Source organism: Osmerus mordax, chromosome 14, assembly GCF_038355195.1.
Source record: "Osmerus mordax isolate fOsmMor3 chromosome 14, fOsmMor3.pri, whole genome shotgun sequence".
Taxonomy (NCBI): Eukaryota; Metazoa; Chordata; class Actinopteri; order Osmeriformes; family Osmeridae; genus Osmerus; species Osmerus mordax.
The window spans coordinates 525,170-546,145 of record NC_090063.1 but is presented as its reverse complement, the minus strand read 5'-3'; the positions used below and the strand labels follow the sequence as shown (position 1 = coordinate 546,145).

At 41.5% G+C, this 20,976-nt stretch overlaps 1 protein-coding gene and 1 long non-coding RNA gene across 2 annotated transcripts in view; one reads left to right on the top strand and one right to left on the bottom strand.

Moving 5' to 3' along the window:
- The window catches only part of dnm1a (dynamin 1a), a 313,554-nt gene that overhangs the window by 234,558 nt on the left and 58,020 nt on the right, over positions 1-20,976 (bottom strand). The gene's annotated exons all lie outside the window — the stretch shown is intronic.
- Positions 7,760-9,101, top strand: LOC136956975 (uncharacterized). The gene is made up of 2 exons (XR_010878252.1): positions 7,760-7,795; positions 8,672-9,101. It is a non-coding gene; the product is annotated as an uncharacterized lncRNA (long non-coding RNA).

Here is a 20,976-nt window from a genome sequence, read left to right as displayed (position 1 = left end):
ATGTGTAATGCTTCAGGATTGAGATAAAATATTCTAAGATCTGTTCTTTAATTTTCACTTTTAATGGTACGTTTTATGATTGAGATTATTTTATGTTAATGTTTGTGCATCTTTAACTTTCAATGGCAGATGTTTTCCATGATTAACCTTGCCTTCCCAAAAAGTAAACACAATAAAATGTGTGTGTGCTGTGAGCACGCCAAGAAATATTTATTATCTTGATATTAAAGGCAATTAAAATGATTTCATTTCATGAATTCTGTATGTTTAACAGAACAATAGTTATCAAATTCCTCAGAAAAAGATTAAGCTACAATATCAAACTTCATATCTCCATTTCTTGACAAGAGGTCCATTTTGGTAATTTGAGAGGAGACAAGCGACAGTGAAGAGTTGGTTTATGCTCCCTGCAATGGAGAGAGGGATGGTGGTATCAAAGAGTTTATTTTCTTTAACTCTTCTGATCATCCTCTCGACATGCACCCTCAAACGGGCGATGGACTGCGTCTTCAGAACATCCACCTCTGGCATTTGGGCCCTCTTGGAGAGGAAGGCAGGACGATGAACAGTCCCAGGTACAAGGTCATCCACCAAGAATCCCTTGTCAACCATGATGGCCATGTCAGGCGTTAAGAGTGGTGCAATCCCTGACTGACGAAACACCTCCTTGTCACTCATGGAACCCTCAAAGAGTGCTGAAACAAAACTCAGGGCTCCGTGAGGGGACATGCCCACCATGGCCTTAAAGGTGCAGTGGGACTTGTAGGTCGAGAAAACTTCGCTCTGAAGGAGCATGGATGACGGTGTTTGACACCGTAGCTCTGTACAGTCGAGGACCACCTGTGTGTCACTGTAGCTGCCATCAAAGTCGCGTGGAAGATGGGCCTTCACAGCTGCGGGAGACATCCATATACAGACTGAGCCCAGTAAGCTGTAGAGGAAGTTGGCCCAGGTCACGATGATTCGGCTGACGGTTACTCGGTGGATGTTAAATCTATGACCCAACTCCCTCTGGGTACAGCCAGTGGACAGGTATGTCAGGAAGAGGAAGAGCTCATCTATTGGCAGCAGTTTCTGTGGGGAGAAGTGTTTAATGAGTGTTAGTTCAAAACCACCCTTTTAATGCTTAGGGATCTGTGTCTGTGTGTTTTTTGGGGGAATGGGTACTTACAGTTGGTCTGGTTAAAGGGCTTTCAGTTGTTGTGCTAGTGGCGTAGGTTTTCTTTGCTCTGGTGACCCTAATTATTTTGGCTGTTCGATCAGGTTCCAAAACGCCATCAGATGCTCGTATGAGGGGAATCTAAAATACAGTATTACAATTGAAATCAGTTGTCTTGTCATACAAGCTTAAGAATAACATTAAAATCCCATGACATGCTGTTTTTGTATGCTTTTATATAGGCCTTAATGGTCCCCTAATATCTGAAGTCTCTTTCCCGAAATTCAGCCTTGGAACTCATTAATGTTCAATAACCTCCTAAAGTGAACATTTCATGTCATGAGACTCTTAAGAAAAAAAGAGGAAATAATCAAGTTAAGAAAAGATGTTGATCTATTAACTAGCTTACCTGGTGTAAAATCTGATGTCTTCAGGAGACGAAGCAAACCGTTTCAGTCCAAAGTTGGAAAGATGATACGTTTGGACCTGCTCTCTCAGCGCCTCGAGTTCCCTCAACATATCTCCATACTGCTCCCTGTCCACACATACGGTACCGCTGGCCCCATAGTCGTGGTCCACGACCATCGGGACCATGGCGGGTTGCTCGCTGTCCTCCTCTGGCTCTGCCGGGTCAGGTTCCGGACTTGGTGGTCGAGATCGGCGCTCCCAAACACCAGCCCGTGACTTACTGGTGTATTTGTTCCACTCAAATAAAGAAGGAACAGAGCCTGCTGCCAAAACCCGTCTACCCTTAGCAGTAGTGACGATTTCATGGTCTTCGAAAAGTCGACTGCAAACCTTGGTGTGTTGGGTCACCGAATATTCCACCCTCCTTATTTTGTGCAGCCACCGCGCACGAAGGCAGGTGTCCTTCGGGAAGCAGTGGAAGCTCAAATGGTTGTTATAACGGCCTGAAGCCGAGCAAAGTGGCACACAACAGTGTTCCTTAGACCCACGCACAGTACCTTGGAACTTGAATGTATCACGTACATTATATTTCTTTTTACTTTCTTTTTTCCGTACAACTGCACCACTCATCTTGTTGTTCGTTCACTAATTCGGATGAGGACAGGAAGTAAACCGGAAACTGATTTGCCGAATTTGGGCTACGGCGGAAGTTCGTCAGTACGATTGTGCACAGAGCCTATTGTGGGCTGACCAAGCCCCCACTCATTCCTTGGTCTTTAGCAAAGGCCCATGTGGATCTTCATGGTATTGCATTTCCGATTTTGGATGCAATGGTAAAAAGTTCTCCAAATCCTGAAACATTGATAGTATAGGCCAAGAGTAACTACCACACCACAAATGGCCCAATATCACCCATAAGTGACGCTACAGGCCACGCCCTGATACACAAAGATACAAGGCTTTCTGGAATGGGTAGGCTCACCAAGCCCCTCCCTTCACTCCTTGGCTTGAAATAAAAGCCCTTGTGGATCTTGATGGTATTGCATTTCAGATTTGGTATCCCATTGGTAAGTCTGCAGCATGGAATTTTACAGTGACAATTTGTAAAGAATATACATTTTTCAGTGGTTTGCAATGTTTGGAGGAATCCGCCATTGCTGCTTGCAGTTATATTTATTATTATTATTATACTTCTTAAGACTGGGTGTCTATGGCAGGCCCTAGAAGCGCTTGGTCAAAAGTTGTGAAATTTGGCACACTCATTGGGGACAGTCCCCTGGTCCAATTCACAAAGTTTCATGTCCCATACTTTGGCACTCTAGCGCCATCAATGGGTCAAAGTTGGACTTGTGTTTACACACGCAACTTTTGAACCGTATGACTGATTTTCAAAAATGAGGTACCATTGGATTCCCTGGATCAAGACGAGTTCAATTAACTATGACGTCAATTTCCGGTTATATAGATTTTCCGCTATTTCCGGTTTTATCAAAAACCTTTGAAAGCCTCTCCTCCTACAATTTTTGTCATATCTTCTTCAAAATGACCAGAGATGATCTTCAGACCAAGCCTCACAAAAGTTATCCCATGGCGTTTTGATTTTCTAAACCGTTTGTCCGGCACAGCCAATCAAAATCAGCAAAAAAGTAACCAAACAGGAACTTGGGTCAAATCTCAGCAAATCTTTGAGATATCAACACTAAACTTGGTATATCGGTGGACAACACTACAACATGTTACCATGTGCAAAGGCAACTTCATATCTCAAAAAATGATTGATATAAAGCAAATCGAATTTATCGCTAACGCTAAAATAATGCTTTACACATCCGCCGGTCAAAAACTGATACTTTGATTCAATCACAAGTTCATATGAAGAGTCTTGAGAATGTTTAGTACACAAATCTGAGGAAAAGTTGACTGTAACTTGAAAAGTCGATTTTATGTGAATATTTGAAACATGCATGCTTGGCTAATTGCTAACGAAATTTTCAATGAAATGTCTCCCCTGCTCTTCAGCGCGCGCGTGCTCCACATTCTCACACACTCAGCCTTTCCCTTGACACACGCGCGGGCTTGGCGAGACGCATACACAACATTTCAGGCAATTGTGGGCTGACCAAGCCCCCACTCATTCCTTGGCTTGAAGTGAAGGCCCTTGTGGATCTTGATGGTAATGCATTTTAGAAAACGTTCTCAAAATCCTGAAACATTGATAGTATAGGCCAGGAGTAACTACCACACCACAAATGACGCACCATTATCCATAGGTGTCGCAACGGCCAAGCCCCAATTGTCCATTTACAAAGTGAGGCCATTCGCATCCCATTTGTCCCAAAATTCTGAAATTCATTAGATATGCCTTATTTCTCATGAGGAACAAAAAAGCCTCAATAACCTATAACGGCCGCCATATTGGATTTTTTTGTACAATAAAGATTTAGGAAACACGTTTTTTCTTTACTTCTCCTACAATTGTTGTCCAATCTTCCCCAGAATTGGCAGGTATCATCGTCAGAGCAACCCTCAATGAATTCTTCAACAGATTTTTGAATTTCAAAACCGTTTGTCCGGTACAGCCAATCAAAATCGTCAACAAAGCAACCAAACAGGAAGTTGGATCAAATCTCAGCAAATCTTTGAACTATCAACACCAAACTTGGTGTGTCAGGTGAAAGACACTACATCATGTTCCTATGTGAGAAGGCAAATTAATATCTTAAAAAATGATTGAAATAAAGGAAATCTAATTTATTTCTAATGCTAAAATAATGCTTTACACATCCGCCAGTCAAAAACTGATACTCTAATTCAATCACAAGTTCATGAAGACTCTTGAGAATGTTTAGTACACAAATCTCAGAAAAAGTTGACTCTAAGATGAAAAGTTGATTTTTGGTGAATATTTGAAAAATGCATGCTTGGCTAATTATTAAGGAAATTTCCAATGAAATGTCTCCCCTGACCCTCATTCTCACACACTCAGCCTTTCCCTTGACACACGCGCAAGCTTGACGAGACGCATACACAACATTTCAGGCAATTGTGGGCTGACCAAGCCCCCACTCATTGCTTGGTCTTTAGCAAAGGCCCATGTGGATCTTGATGGTATTGCATTTCCGATTTTGTATGCAATGGTAAAAAGTTCTAAAAATCCTGAAACATTGATAGTATAGGCCAAGAGTAACTACCACACCACAAATGGCCCAATATCACCCATAAGTGATGCTACAGGCCACACCCTGATACACAAAGATACAAGGCTTTCTGGAATGGGTAGGCTCACCAAGCCCCCTCCCTTCACTCCTTGGCTTGAAATAAAAGCCCTTGTGGATCTTGATGGTATTGCATTTCAGATTTGGTATCCCATTGGTAAGTCTGCAGCATGGAATTTTACAGTGACAATTTGTAAAGAATATACATTTTTCAGTGGTTTGCAATGTTAGGAGGAATCCGCCATTGCTGCTTGCAGCTATATTTAGGGTTCCTCCGGTAGGAGAACCCTATTGTTATTGGTGGTATTATTGGGTGTGCTCAAGCCTTCGGCGAGAGCACAACCTTTGTTCTCTCACATATATATTTATTTATTTATTTATTATTATTTCTTTTCGCCCCCCTAAGGATCAGTCAATATTTGGACTACATACACAACGGCGGTGTCAAAAGGTTCGTCTTGGTAGCGATTGCGTTGGTTGTATTTTTATTTACGTTCCGTTGCATGGTTTAAGTAGAAATTGCGTTTTTGTGGTGAAAAGTGAAGCTAACGGTGGCTAATTTGCTAGCCACAGTCACTGACGTTACTAACGTCACTACGTCATTAACGTCACGAAAACACGCGTGACTACCTGTAGCAGAACATTCGTTTCACATCTGTTAACTTGGGGGATAGCTAGGCTAACTATAGCTTTACTGCAAGGCAGCTGCAGGAACGCCACAAGCAAAGAGGCCAGGGTGATAACTATTTACTCCTTTTACTTTGTGATGTGAAACACAATTATGAAATGTAATGTACAATATTAGCTGATATTATTAAGGAAGTAGGCCCACATCTACTTTTGGAAACGGTAGTCTAGTCTACTATTTCACTGAAGCATTAGCATCATGACATTAGCCTCTGTTGACCGGGCAACACATACTACAGTGGTCTATGATGCATCTGTTTTCAATCTTTAAAATAAACATTCCTCACAAATACATTTTCGTTGTAGGATTTATTATGACATTACATTACAAGTAAACGATTTGTGGGTGAAATTATCATTACCTGTGGTTTCAAACCAGTGTTGCTCACTGCAATGCTGTAGCCTACGCGAGACACTACAAAAACATCTACAGAGCTGTAGGAAGTCAAACGGCGACAGAACATGTTCGGCACTCCCCTTACTTAATCAAAAGTCTATCTAACTACTAACCTGAACTTCATTGCCACAGCCTAAACGTTGCCAATCTGTTCATGAAAATAATTTATTTCAGCCTAAACCGTACAACGGAACGTTACATCCAATTCAACCAAGCAATCGCTACCAAGACGAACACAGCAGTAGTCTACCAGTACTGTACCGTAGTAGTACAATTTACCGGGGCAGCTTCTCCTCACAGGGCTATATCGCATTTTGCGTTGTTACTGACAATGATCGCTACCAGTGAGCTTTTTATGAATGAGCGATTTTCCACTAAATAATAAATAATATAATAATAAATGTTTACGTTTTGGGGGGCATATTTTCAGTTAGCAGATGGGACTGTCTGAATCGCGATTCCATCTTCTACTGCCGGGTAACGTCGTAGAATAATCTTCAAAGGGGGTTCTTTATTAATGAATGAATGCAATGAGTAGGCTACATGCCTGAAAATATCACGAGAAGGGAACAACTTAAAATGACGTTTAAGTCATAGAGATTAGGTCAATTTTTACACCGGTCTGCCAAATTTATTCGTTTTGATTCAACGATGAGGCTGCCTCTTGCAGGGGAAATGAGAAGACATCTATTTCATTCTACACTTCACTCGTATTTTCAGTTGTAAATGAGCAGCAAAAAAAAATTCCTTTAAATCTATTTAATCTTTATAAATAATAAGTATGCATTTTCATATAAAATATACAGAAATCAGTTGTAAAAATTTCATTCAAAAACGGACCCCTGTGCAACTGACGCAAGCAAGCACACCCTACAATTTCCCCAGAAATTGTACCCTCTCTAGTTATTATTATTATGTTTTACCCATGGGAGTCAATGGCAGCCCCTAGACCAGTACCGTAAAAAGTTGTGAAATTTGGCATGTTGAAACTGCAGACCATTAGTAACTACCATACCAAACATGGGCCATGTGAGACAATAGGTGGCGCTACAGGCCACGCCCCAATATGTCAATTTTCAAATTGATGCCATTTGCAGGCCATAAGTCCCAAAATTCTGAAATTCATTACATATGCCTTATTTCTCATGAGGAACAAAAAAGCTTCTGGAAGCTATAACGGCCGCCATATTGGATTTTTCTGTACAATAAAGATTAAGGAAACACGTTTTTTCCCTACTCCTCCTACATTTTTGGTCGAATTTTCTTCAAAATTGCCATAGATGATCTCCAGACTGAGCCTCACAAAAGTTATCGTTGGGATTTCTGATTTTCAAAACCGTTTGTCCGGTAGAGCCAATCAAAATCTGCAACAAAGCAACCAAACGGGACGTTTGGTCAAATCTAAGCAAATCTTTGAGATATCAACACCAAACTTGGTATGTCACGTGGAACACACTACAACATGTTACCATGTGCAAAGGCAACTTCATACCTCTAAAAATGATTGATATAAAGCAAATCGAATTTATCGCTAACGCTAAAATAATGCATTACACATCCGCCGGCCAAAAACGTATACTCTGATCCAATCACAAGGTCATATGAAGACTCTTGAGAATGTTTAGTATACAAATCTGAGAAAAAGTTGACTGTAAGATGAAAAGTCGATTTTTAGTGAATATTTGAAACATGCATGCTTGGCTAATTGCTCCCCTCACCTGCTCCAAATTCTCACACACTCAGCCTTCCCTTGACACACACGCTTTCTTGAAATTGTGTGCTGACCAAGCCCCCACCCTCGTTTTTTAGCCCCTGTTTCATTTCGCTTCCAATCGCAGCTGGCCGTTACGAATATAAATTCTTTTTCGGCGGCCATTGTTGTTTTCAACTGGAGTCCCGTAATAGCCGTGTTTGAGGCAGCCACTTTCGGTAAGTCCTGTTTTTACACATTTTAAGCTAGAATTAATGATTGGGTTTGTGAAAGTACACAAATCTTGAATTATGGTGAAGGTTTAGCACTTTTAGACCTTTTAGATCGTGATTCTGAAGTGATGGAAAACCGAACTCGAAAAGTAGCTATTGTAGCTCTAGCTTTTTTCCTCTGTGTTTTTAATTAGTGAGTCATTTTGCATCTCGGCGAATTGTTCATCAAAAAGGTCGAGGAGAGCAGCCTTTAGGAGAAAAAGCAATTCCCCACAGACCTGTCGGCTCATAATTGTGATTTGGGGCGTGAAAGTCTTTGTAATAAGAGTTATATTGCGTCCCGGGGGTACATTGTTTTGACGTTAGCCTCAGAGTCAGGCTCGGCTCGCCCACTGGCAGTGTGTAAACAATTTTGTATTTCACTCAATTATACTCCAAAAACGTCAGGGAGGACTGCTTTTTGTAGACAAGGGCCTGCTAAAGATAGTCAGTATATCTGATTTTTCAAGGCGAGCCTTGTTTCATTCGTCATATGCCCTGAGAAAGCGACCTACGTTAGCCAGGCTAGTTTAGCCAATTTCGGTAAGTCAGGCTATTTAAAGGTCTCTGACAGTCAGAATCACTGTTTACAAGCAAAGGTCGAGCTGGTCTTTTGTCAGATGTGTATATATTGACCAGTTTAGAGGTAAATACTCTTGCAAGAGCCTGGAATCGAACCCGTGTTTTGAGTGACTGCATGGGTCTTCATGAGGTCAACACATTTGGATTCAAGTTCAAGTAATGACACTGCATTTCACAGTCAAAACTGAAGTCTGTATCAAGTGTAGATGGGAAAAGCTTCATTTTTCACAACTGACATGGACCCTTTCTTCACTTTGACAGGTCTGGAGGGTCATGCAGAGGCCTGCTCAACAGAGTTCAACAGACTCGAGGATGGTGAGATCCACACAGACCCCTTGCTGGACTACCCCTCTCTAGCTGGACAGCTTCTCTTCAGACCTGACCCCAGGACAGCTTCATCCAGCTGGCCTGCCTGCCTGCCTGCCTGCAGGCCCTGCTTGCCCCTGCCTGCCAGCCCTCCAGAGACAGTCACCCCACAGACACAGTAGCTCTGCAGCCTGCTTTTTTGAGGACATTGATGAAAAAGGACAAGCCAGCATTACTTTGATGAAAGTCTAAATGTTTAATCCTTTCCATGTGCCAGTATGCCAAGCTGCTGACTTTGTGTCTTAAGTGATGAAACTAGTTCAAGTGATAGACTTTTGACCTGAATCCAATGATTATTCATCTGAATAAAAACCACTCAAGAGAAGTACTGCTTCTTGGATCATTTGTGCTCCACATCAGTACATCTCACACATTTGCCTTTGTTTCCATGGGATTCATGGAATTGTTAGTTTCTGCTCCACCATTTCCACCCTAGTGTAATAATAAGTATAATTTAGGACAGCAATTACATTTTTGTGTTATCCTTCTGCATTAGACACATTTAGTCAATGTTCTTAAACTCAACCGATTATTGTCATTTTACCATACTGTTCATATTGAACAGACAGTGTTTACTTGGAAAGATTACTGTATATTTCCACTTTTGATTTGTATTTCCATCGTAAGTTTGGTCTTTAATTTCATTTGGAAGTGGTATTAAAAGGTCTTACATTTAACTTGTTTATACCTGTAGACACCCTGTGAAGCCCCCACCCCCCACTCCAGAGACAGTTGGTGACAGAGAGGTGCAGACATTAAGTTAAACATGCCTTAAGATTAGAGTAACAAATAGAGACTAAATGGCTGTTGAAACTCAGTTCTCCGAGTTGGTGCATGTCAGTTTAGGCAAAGGTAACCTTTTAAACCTCTGGGGCTGGGTTGCACCAACATGGATTAAATTAATCCTGGTTTAGAGTTAATCTAGGGTTAGTAAATCTATGTTTAAACTGGTTTATAATTAATCAGAGATGTGTTGCACATCTTAATTTTAACCTTGGATTAGTGAAACTAGTTTAAACAAGGGTTAAAACAGGATTAGTTTATGTTCAATGTCCGCCATGATGGATTCCGACGAAATGTAAACAAATTCACAACGTATGTTTAACAAATAGCCTACGGAACTAAATAGCCCTAAATGAATGCATGCGCTCTTTTTCCTATAGCAGCTTTTTGAATAAATGCCGTTACTGATACCGTTAGTTACCGTTTATAGCCTAGGCTACCACTACAGCGGCTATAATAAACTACGTTACAAATAGCCAGCTAGCTAGCTATGGCACGTCAAAGAGGGTCAAACTTTTCAACATTTGAAAAGATGTTGCTGACTGAATTGATGGAGGAGTTTGGGGTGATAATTTAGGACAAGAGGACTGACAGCAGTACTCTAGAAAAGAAGGAGCGGAACTGGGTCCGGTTAGCTGAGTGCTTCAATGGCTCTACCGGTATTAAAGAGACGAGGGACAGGGCACAACTTAAAGCCTGCTGGAAAAACCTCAAGACTAAAGCCAAAAAAGGTGCGGCGGAAGAGAGGCGTAGCCAATTTCAAACCGGCGGAGGACCACCAATCAATGCTACGGATCCTCTGTCAAAGAAGATCATTGATATGATCCCGCAGCAGATTTCCCCCCTCCCCAACCCCTACGACGATGACGGCGCATTAGATGACAGTACAGCCACAGAAGCTGCAAGTAACTACGAACTCCAACGCCGTTGGTTGCAGCAATAACGTGACAAAAATGACGAAAATAGGCTATAATTTTGCCTACAAAGCATTTGTTAGAGCCTATGTATTACTGTACATACACCTCAGATGTTAATAATTTTCTAATTGAATAGCACATCATACTACAGAAATAACAGTTCCATGTTCTCTTTAGTAGCCTATGGTAATTTATTAAATTAGTTATTTCCTATGTCATTGGACGTCAGAGACCTCAAGAGTAAAGTGCATTGTGCATAGTTGTAGGTAGCCTCCTAATGTTTTTATGTTTTTTTGTTTTGTCTAGCTGACACTATCATCGTACTGGAGCAAGTGGAGCCTCATGGAAACATCGAAGCAGCAGCATCACCTGTGAAGCCCCCTGCTAAGCACCCTAAGCTTAGCTCTCACCAGGAGCTTCTCACATTAGAGAAGGAGAGATGCATGCTCGACATATAAAATGCAAAAATTAAAAAAGATCAGAATCAGAAAGGGATTTATTCGCGTGAGGTATTGGTCCTGATAGACCGCAGCCTTCTGCCGGAGGGGAGTGACTGAAACAGGGAGTGTCCAGGGTGGGAGGAGTCGGCCACAATCTTCCTCGCTCGCCTCAGGGTCCTCGAGGGTAGGCAGATTGCAGCCAATCACCTTCTCAGCAGTATGGATGATACGCTGCAGTCTGCTCTTGTCCTTGGCAGTGGCAGCAGCGTACCAGACGGTGATGGAGGAGGTGAGGATGGACTCAATGATGGCTGAGTAGCACCATCATTGTCTTTGGCAGGTTGGACTTCTTCAGCTGCCGAAGGAAGTACATCCTCTGTTGTGCTTTCTTGATGAGGGAGCTGATGTTCAGTTCCCACTTGAGGTCCTGGGAGAGGATAGTGCCCAGGAAGCGGAAGGACTCCACAGTGTTGACTGGGGAGTCACACAGGGTGATGGGGGTGAGTGGGGCTGTGTTCCTCCTGAAGTCCACAACCATCTCCACTGTCTTAAGAGCATTGAGCTCTAAGTTGTTCTGGCTGCACCAGGTCACCAGGTTGGCCGCTTCCCACCTATAATCAGACTCGCCTCCACCAGAGATGAGCCCAATAAGGGTGGTGTCGTCCGCAAACTTCAGGAGTTTGACGGACGGATGACTGGAGGTGCAACTGTTGGTGTACAGGGAGAAGAGCAGAGGAGAAAGACGCAGCCCTGAGGTGATCCGGTGCTGATGGACCGAAGATGTCCTGTTGCTACAGAAAGAGGTCCTAACTCTTCAGAAGCAGAGGCTACTGGATCTAAGCCAGTCACAAGAAATAGAAAGATTTTTGAATGAATTCTGAAACTGAAATTGTGCAATGTATTTATTTGCAGCATTCTGCACTTGAGCATCTTCCATATCATCCTCAAGTGGGTGCTCATCCTCCTCGGGTAGATCATCTCCTACTCTCTTCCCAAAGTTGTACAAAACAGCTACTGCAACAATGATGGTCAGGGTAGTGTCCAATTTTGTGCGGAGTCCCAACTGTATACATGGAAATCTCCGCTTCCACACCCCAAACACTCTCTCTATTACCCCTCTTGTTTGAATGTGAGAGTAGTTGTAGTTTTTTTCTGCCTGGGTCTGAGGGTTCAAAAGTGGAGTCATCAGGTATGGGCGACATGCATAGCCATTGTCCCCCACTAGGTGTCCACGGATCTCCCCTCTCCAGCAGTGCACAAAGTTGACCGTTGTCAAAGATTCGTCTGTCATGTGTGGATCCTGGCCATCTTGCAACAACGTGTGTGATCTGGGCCTGGTCATCACACACAACTTGGACATTAATTGAGCAGTAGCCCTTTCGATTCCGAAACAGTTCCCCATTCCCACCACCTGGGTTGGTAATGGGAATGTGGGTGCAGTCGATAGCCCCAATTACTCCTGGAAAACCTGCTCTCCCATAAAATCCAGCTGTTGTCTCTCTCCTTGGTTCAAAGTGAATGTACTGAGCCTTTAAACTTGCAATTGCCTTGGACACTCTGCTGACAATTCTGCAGACTGTGGATTTATGAACTCCGAAAAGATCCCCATCAACCATCTGAAAACACCCTGTAGCATAAAATCGCAAAGCTACTAGGAGCTGGAGAAGCGGTGGCACAGCAAAATTCCTCTCACTTCCATGCTTGATTGCTGGTCCAACCTTCCCATTCAGGTATATGACAGACTCCTTTGTAAATCTGTACCGCTGTGAAAACTCGCTGTTGTCATAGAATTCAATTGGGTTTAACCTATCTCTAATTTTCCTGCGAGGAACACTTTCCTCTAACCCCATCCAGCAAAGATATGCAGCCATGTTGTCAATAAAACTGAGATAAACGTCCTCCAGGGGTGGTTTAAATATAACTGCTAATCCAGGTTTAGACTAGGTTTAAAATGACTGGTGCAACAGATTTACATTTAATCTAGATTTAAATGGAAATTAAACAGAGATTGCCAAAGGGTTAGATTTACCCAGGATTAATTGTAAACTAAGGTTAAACTAGGTTTAAAGTTTGGTGCAACTGGATTAAAAGACAAACTTGGTTTAAACCTAGTTTAAGAGTTAATCCTTGTTGGTGCAACCCAGCGTAGGTTTAAAACAAATTCAGATTTGATTGGAACTCTCTTTTATACATTTATAGTTGGATTTGACATTTAACAGACATTTAATTCATTTAGCAAGTTGTTTAACTCAAACAACCATAACACGGTACATATGGTATACAAAGCTGCAGTTAGCTTGGATGTTATCTTTACATATAGATGGGGTCTTGTTGATGCGCACGCAGCTTCAAGGCAGAAAGACGCGTTCCATTTCACTTTTACTGTACCTACACCTTTAATGTTCCCGCCATCCCCCCATTTCTGAATAAAGTTCGACTGATCTGATTTGTTGATTTCTGTTGCTATGAAAACCAGTTTAGCCAAGCTAACTAACATTGTTTTTAGCTAGCTTGCATTACCATTCAATTGCTAACAAAACATTAGTAAAAATAGCTTGCTAATCGGGCAGAACTTGAACTCGGGCAGGAGACTCTGAGACCTCAGCGTGCCACCAGCATCTCGTCATATCACGCAGTCGGAGCACAGCTAGATAATCAGCGTCAGCGCTCTTGGGTACTGTGGAAGAAATTGGGATTTCCTGTATGCTTACATTAATCACTAATCAATAGAACTAGTCATTGGATACTAGTTAGTACGTTTATCATGTAAGCTTGCTATTAATAACAGTATATTGTGTCTATGTGTCAAGTTAATAGATGTTTGGGGTCAGGAGAAAGTACTGGCTAAACGGTCCTTGTCATGACTACAAGGAGAGCTCCAACTATGAACTCTCTAGTGTGAGAGCTGTTATGTTTTGGGAGCAGTGAATCTTTTTCTCGGAGACTGTTGTAACGTCATTCCTGCCTGACTGTCACAATCTATGTTTACATTCTTGTGCCCTATAAAAGATGGTCCTCCGGCTTTCGGAGCGGGGGAGAGACCTGGGGGGTGTTCCATCAACGTCGCTAACGCAAGTCGCGCTAACACGAATAAGTCTCACTTGGGTAAACGTCAACTTAGACTTAAGCCTCAAGCCGTTCCACTAACGTCCCGTTCCACTAACAGGCAACGCTAATTCAAGCTAGACCTCAATAAGCTTAGACTGTGCAGCCCAGATCAGGCGATCGTCGAAAAGAGGAGTTATGTCGCAAAAAGTATAGCGTAAAGCAGCAGAGGTGTGTTGTTTCAGCAGCGTAAATTGATTTTTTGAGTTTTTTTGTTCCCTAAAAGGGCAATGTTGCCGCAATTAACATGGCAAGGGAGACAACTTGTCAAACCATTACGACCGTTAAAATGCGTAAATTGTAGACCTACCAAATCTACTTAACATATATATATATATGCATTTAGGCCTACTGATAATTAGCGTAATTTGATGAGCTGTCTGAAACCGTTCTGGCAGGCTAGCCTATGGTCGATATTCTCAACAGGAGATTGAGAATAATAGCCCAAAAAAGAACGTGGCAGCAATTGAAAATTGTAGGATAAATTCAAAACACTGAAGAAGGCCATGGTTAATTGCACTTGATGTGGGCTAATAATGTTTTTGTCTTCACATCTTGAACAAAATCAAAAATTACTTCAAAATAACTTTGCCACACACATTTATTAACTAATAGGCTAAATGCTGAGCTTTAAGATAAAAGGGAAAGATAACCATGACTTAAATGGGGATTCACTGAAATGACTAGTATTGCACAGATCCAGCACTGACTTTTTAGATCAGAAGGTGACCCAAACTGCACACTTTGTTTGGCAGAACAGTCATTTAAAATTGCTCAGCATGAGTATCATTATTATATTACGAGTATTTCCAATTAACATAGTCTGCCTCCACAGATCCAGAGGGGGCTTGGACAGTGACAGACTGTGGCTGTGCCAAGTGTTGTCACAGCCTCACTTTGGGAAAGCATGCCCTACTGGGAACATTAGGGGAGACTGTTGGGCACAGAATCTAATTGTCTTCTTTGGAAAGGGCAACATTTGGGACACTGTCATGTAGGGGCAGCATAAAGGGCACTTCATAACATCACCTTTTTCCATTGGAAGTAAGGGCATGGGAACAGTCCAATTTAGGCCATTGTAAGGGCACCTTATAGGGTACTGCATCACATTTTCTATACTATAAAGGAACTCTTTTTACATGTATAGAGGGCACACTGTCATTTATTGCATGGGGCATCCTGTGCACTCAAGCATATTTCACAATGTGAATGGCAGACAGTAGGGCACTTGGTCTAATTTTTGCCACTCTGGGCATTTTAGAAACGCTTTCAACCATGGGGGCACCAGGCAGTCACCCCCTGAGTCTTCCAATGGGCCTGGATATACCCATGGGGACAGTATATTGCACCTATAATATTGGGGAAGCCAGAGGAGAGGTAATATACAGGCTTGTAAACATATAGGCTACTTTAAACAATGAAAATACTTTATACAATTGAATAAAAAGTCCTCTTTGATTCTTTGTGTTTCAAGATTACCTGAAAAACTGATGATAATATTCAGGTACTGCTTTGAAGCAAGGTATACCCTTCATATTTCCTGGCATAGTTGCCCGTTCAAGAATGTCCCACATGCAAAGACATAGACAGATGCAGACAGACTGAACAGTGTCAAGGCTTGGCTACAGTGGGTTTGCTTCCTTGTGTGTGATTCCAGCAGACTACATAGTCTAGGCCTACCTACATAGACTGCAGTCTACTACCCTCCTTTCTACTATTATAGTCTACTCTCCTTTCTATTACTTTTTACAAAGGATGGTAGGCTGCTCTTATGTGTTCATTGCCATCCTTAGGAGTTGCTAAAGTGTTATTTCATATATATATATTTATGTATTTTTTTTTTTTAAGAATGACAATTACATTTATCTAGATAAACTATGCTGGGCCTGCTGAACCTATACTTCTTCCACAGATACTGGTCAGGGAACCATTACTTCTGTCTCTGAAGACCCTTGGGGCTGGTGGGATAAACGCTCTTTGTATAATCTGAGCACCTTCATCCACCACAGGGTTGTCAAAGAACGGATACACCATAATTGATTGTAACTTGTCTAGACGCTCTGCTTAGTTTCTAAGTCCTTATTTTATGTCAATTAACCAATGGCTTTTGAAAACAAAAGTGACATTATTTCTTAACTTGTTTATTTAAATTAATATATTTTTTGGAGATTAAGTAAACATGTAGCTAAATCATTAATGTCTGCACTTCAAAAAGTCTGAATTTACGTTTCCGAACACGGACTAAAGTGGTTTGCGCGCAGGAATTTACTCTACGGAACTGTCTTTTGAGATTCTGTTTCCGCCTGTTTGAAATTATTTGCAACACATTTTAGTTTAGCTTGACTTTTAGCCTGACACGGATCAGGCTAGTTCCGAAGTATAAGTTACCTTGGTTACGTAGCTAGAACTAAAATAAGCCACCTTAATGGAACGGAACTCTCGCTAAAGTAAGTGAGACTTGGCGAGATAAGCCTAGCTTTTCCTTAATCGACGTTGATGGAACACTCCCCTGGTTGAGACCTAAGCTTGGTGTTGTGTTGTCATTTATGGTCAGAAGACTGGTTTTCTCTCACAATCTGCAGATTGATAAATACGTATTAAAATCCAGAACTCAACTGAACTTAGTCACTCCATTTATGAAGAGACGGAAAAACACTTTCTTCATCAGTACCCAGAATGCAGTGCGGCATGTACAAAAACAACAGCTACGCAAGGGATTTCAGTTGTTGTGTTCGTTCAGTTAGATGTTTGTAATGTTATTGTTTGTTAGTTAATATAATCTTGTTGGTCACCTTGAGTGTGCATGCTGTGTAGTTTAATGGGAACAGAGAGTCGGCCATTTTACTATCACAGGCTATACTTGCAAGGAGCTGAACGTGGGCTGTGCCCTAGACCAGACCAATTGCCTATGAGGCTAATCTTGATTCTAGATTGACTGAGATTCTGGAAAGAGATCTACTCAAGAAGAGAGTCAATATCTGTGGTTTTCAAGCCATCTTTGAGAAAGTTTGAAAACAATGTTGCGGTTAATATGTTTTGATTGTGGGAGGCAACTTTTGGACTACACCTAAACCTCATGCGGCCACCGCACCACCTGCACTGGGAAAGAGGGAAACAGCATGGATGGGGAAAGTGTGTGGGCAGAGCAAGCAGTAGTAGTACATAAACTACATACGTCCTTTACTAAAGTGTATTCTGACTTTCATAAAGTTATTGTTGTAATCAAAGCTTTTAAAGAATGGATCTCTGCATGATGGGCCTGACCAGAGCACAGGTGGCCTGACAGAACACGCTTCAAAGTTGACACTTTCAAAAGGGTGGCATTTTAACCCTGTCAGTCCAAAATGTCTAAAAGTTGATACGCATGCCTTATTGCCAATGGGGAACAAAGAAGTCTCAAGAAACCATAATGTTGGCAGCATGGATATTTCTCTACAGTGACAATTTGTGAAGAATTTCAAAAAATGACTTCAAATCAGCCATTGATCCAATTGTCTTGAAATGTTGTGTACATGTATGAAATACATGTCTGTGTCATGTCAATTTTGTAATGGTTTGCAATGCTGAGGAGGAACCCGCCATTGCTGCCTGCAGCTATATTTATTATTATTATTCTTAAGACTGGGTGTCTATGGCAGGCCCTAGAAGCGCTTGGTCGAAAGTTGTGAAATTTGGCACACTCATTTGGGACAGTCCCCTGGTCCAATTCACAAAGTTTCATGTCCCATACTTTGGCACTCTAGCGCCACCAATGGGTCAAAGTTGGAGTTGTGTTTACACACGCAACTTTTGAACCGTATGGATTCCCTGGATCAAGCCGAATTCAATGCACACCATGGCGTCAATTTCCGGTTTATAGATTTTCCGCTATTTCCGGTTTTATTAAAAGCCTTTGAAAGCCTACTCCTCCTAGAAATTTTGTCAAATCTTCTTCAGAATTACCAGATATGATCTTCAGACCAAGCCTCACAAAAGTTATCGAAAAGAATTTTGATCCTCACAACCCTTTTTCCGGTACAGCCAATCAAATTCTGCAGAAAAGCCGCCAAACAGGAAGTGAAACCATATCTCAGCAGTTCTTTGAGGCAGTGACACCAAAGTTGGTACGCCTACTCTGAACTTTATTCTAAGGATGTCCTACAAGAATTGTGTCATGTGACTGAAAGGGGGCGTGGCCGGAAGCATAAACGTGTTTTGGCTAATAACTGTTGAAGTTTTTACCTTAATAAAGTAATTTATTTGTCTCTTGATGTCTTGTGAGATATCAAACCTGACCATTGATAACTTTTCATAATAACCGAATTGACGCGGCCGCCATTTTGGATTTCATGGAAAAGTGTAAAAACCTTTTGCAAGCCCCAATTTTTGTCCAATGTTTACCAAATTTGGCAAAGATGATCTTTAGACCCAGTTTCACAAAAGCAATCAGATGAATTTTCAATTTTCAAAAACGTTTGTTCGGTAGAAACGATCAAAAGCGGTGGCAAAGCCGCCAAACGAGGCGCAAGAGCATATCTCAGCAACCATTTGCGCGATTGTCACCAGACTTGGGTTCCATCGTTCCCATGAGGAGCAGAGGAGGCCTGCAGTGTTATACCAGAAAAATAACTTTGAACTCTCAGTACTCTTGAACGCAAACATATATTTCAACCAAACTTGGTGTGTTGCATGAGTGCAACAGGTTGTTGTGACTTAATTGTTGCACAAGTGCTATGGAGGCCATGTCCTGCTCTGGACTGCTTGGCCCCTCCATTGCTGCTTGCAGCTATATTTATTATTGGGTGTGCTCAAGCCTTCGGCGAGAGCACAACCTTTTTTCTCTCACATATATATTATTGGGTGTGCTCAAGCCTTCGGCGAGAGCACAACCTTTGTTCTCTCACATATATATTATAATTATTATTATTATTTTTATTTATTTTTGCCCCCCTAAAACTCAGTAAATACTTGGCCTACATAGACAACGTAGGTGTCAAAAGTTTCGTCTTGGTAGCGATTGAGTTGCTTCTATTGGAATTTACGTTCCGTTGCATGGTTTAAGCTTAAATTAAGTTTTTGTGGCGAAAAGTGAAGCTAACGGTGGCTAATTTGCTAGCCACAGTCACTGACGTTACTAACGTCACTGCGTCACTAACGTCACGAAAACACGCGTGACTACCTTTGCCAGAACATTCGTTTAGCATCTGTTAACTTGGGGGATAGCTAGGCTAACTATAGCTTTACTGCAAGGCAGCTGCAGAAACGCCACAAGAAAAGAGGCCAGGGTGATAACTATTTACTCATTTTACTTTGTGATATGACACACAATTGTGATGTGTAATGTACAATATAAGCTGATATTATTAAGGAAGTACATCTACTTTCGGAAACAGTAGTCTACTATTTCACTGAAGTATTAGCATCATGACATTAGCCTGTGTTTCCCGGGCAACACATACTACAGTGGTCTATGATGTAGCGTTATCTGTTTTCAATCGTTAAAATAAACATTCCTCACATATACATTTTCGTTGTAGGATTTATTCTGACATTAGAAAACAATTTGTTGGTGAAATTACCATTACCTGTGGTTTCAAACCAGTGTTGCTCACTGCAACGCTGTAGCTTACGCGAGACACACTACAAAAACATCTAGCTACAGTACACAGCTGTTTAGGAAGTCAAACGGCGACAGAAAATGTTCGGCACTCCCCTTACTTAAATCAAAAGTCTATCTAACTACTAACCTGAACTTCATTGCCACAGCCTAAACGTTGTCAATCTGTTCATGAAAATAATTAATTTCAGCCTAAACCGTACAACGGAACGTTTAATCGAATTCAACCAACGCAATCGCTATCAAGACGAACACAGCAGTAGTCTAGTACTGTACTGTAGTAGTAGAATTTACCGGGGCAGCTTCTCCACACAGGGCTATATCGCATTTTGAGTTGTTACTGACAATGATCGCTACCAGTGAGCTTTTTATGAATGAGCTATTTTCCACTAAATAAATGTCAAGCTTATTTACGTTTTTGGGGGCATATTTTCAGTTAGCAGATGGTACTGTTTGAATCGCGATTCTATCTTCTGCCGGTAAAGTCGTAGAATAATCTTCAAAGGGGGTTCTTTATTATTGAATGAATGCAATATGAGTAGGCTAAATGCCTGAAAATATCACGAGAAGGGACAACTTAAAAGGACGTTTAAGTCATAGAGATTAGGTCCATTTGTACACCGGTCTGCCAAATGTATTCGTTTTGATTCAGCCTGTCAGCTGCCTCTTGCAGGGGAAATGAGAAGACATCATATTTCATTCTACACTTCACTCGTATTTTGAGTTGTAAATGAGCAGCAAAAAAAAGATGCTTTTAAATCTATGTAATCTTTATAAATAATAAGTAGGCCCGATGCATTTTTATATAAAATATACAGACCCCTGTGCAACCGACGCAAGCAAGCACACCCTACAATTTCCCCAGAAATTGTATCCTCTCTAGTTATTATTATTTTTTATATTTTTCATTTTTGCCCCCCTAAAACTCAGTCAATATTTGGCCTACATAGACAACGTAGGTGTCAAAGGTTTCGTCTTGGTAGCGATTGAGTTGCTTCTATTGGAATTTACGTTCCGTTGCATGGTTTAGGCTGAAGTTAAGTTTTTGTGGCGAAAAGTGAAGCTAACGGTGGCTAATTTGCTAGCCACAGTCACTGACGTTACTAACGTCACTAACGTCACGAAAACACGCGTGACTGCCTGTAGCAGAACATTCGTTTCACATCTGTTAACTTGGGGGATAGCTAGGCTAACTATAGCTTTACTGCAAGGCAGCTGCAGGAACGCCACAAGCAAAGACGCCAGGGTGATAACTATTTACTCATTTTACTTTGTGATGTGAAACACAATTATGAAATGTAATGTACAATATTAGCTGATATTATTAAGGAAGTAGGCCCACATCTACTTTTGGAAACG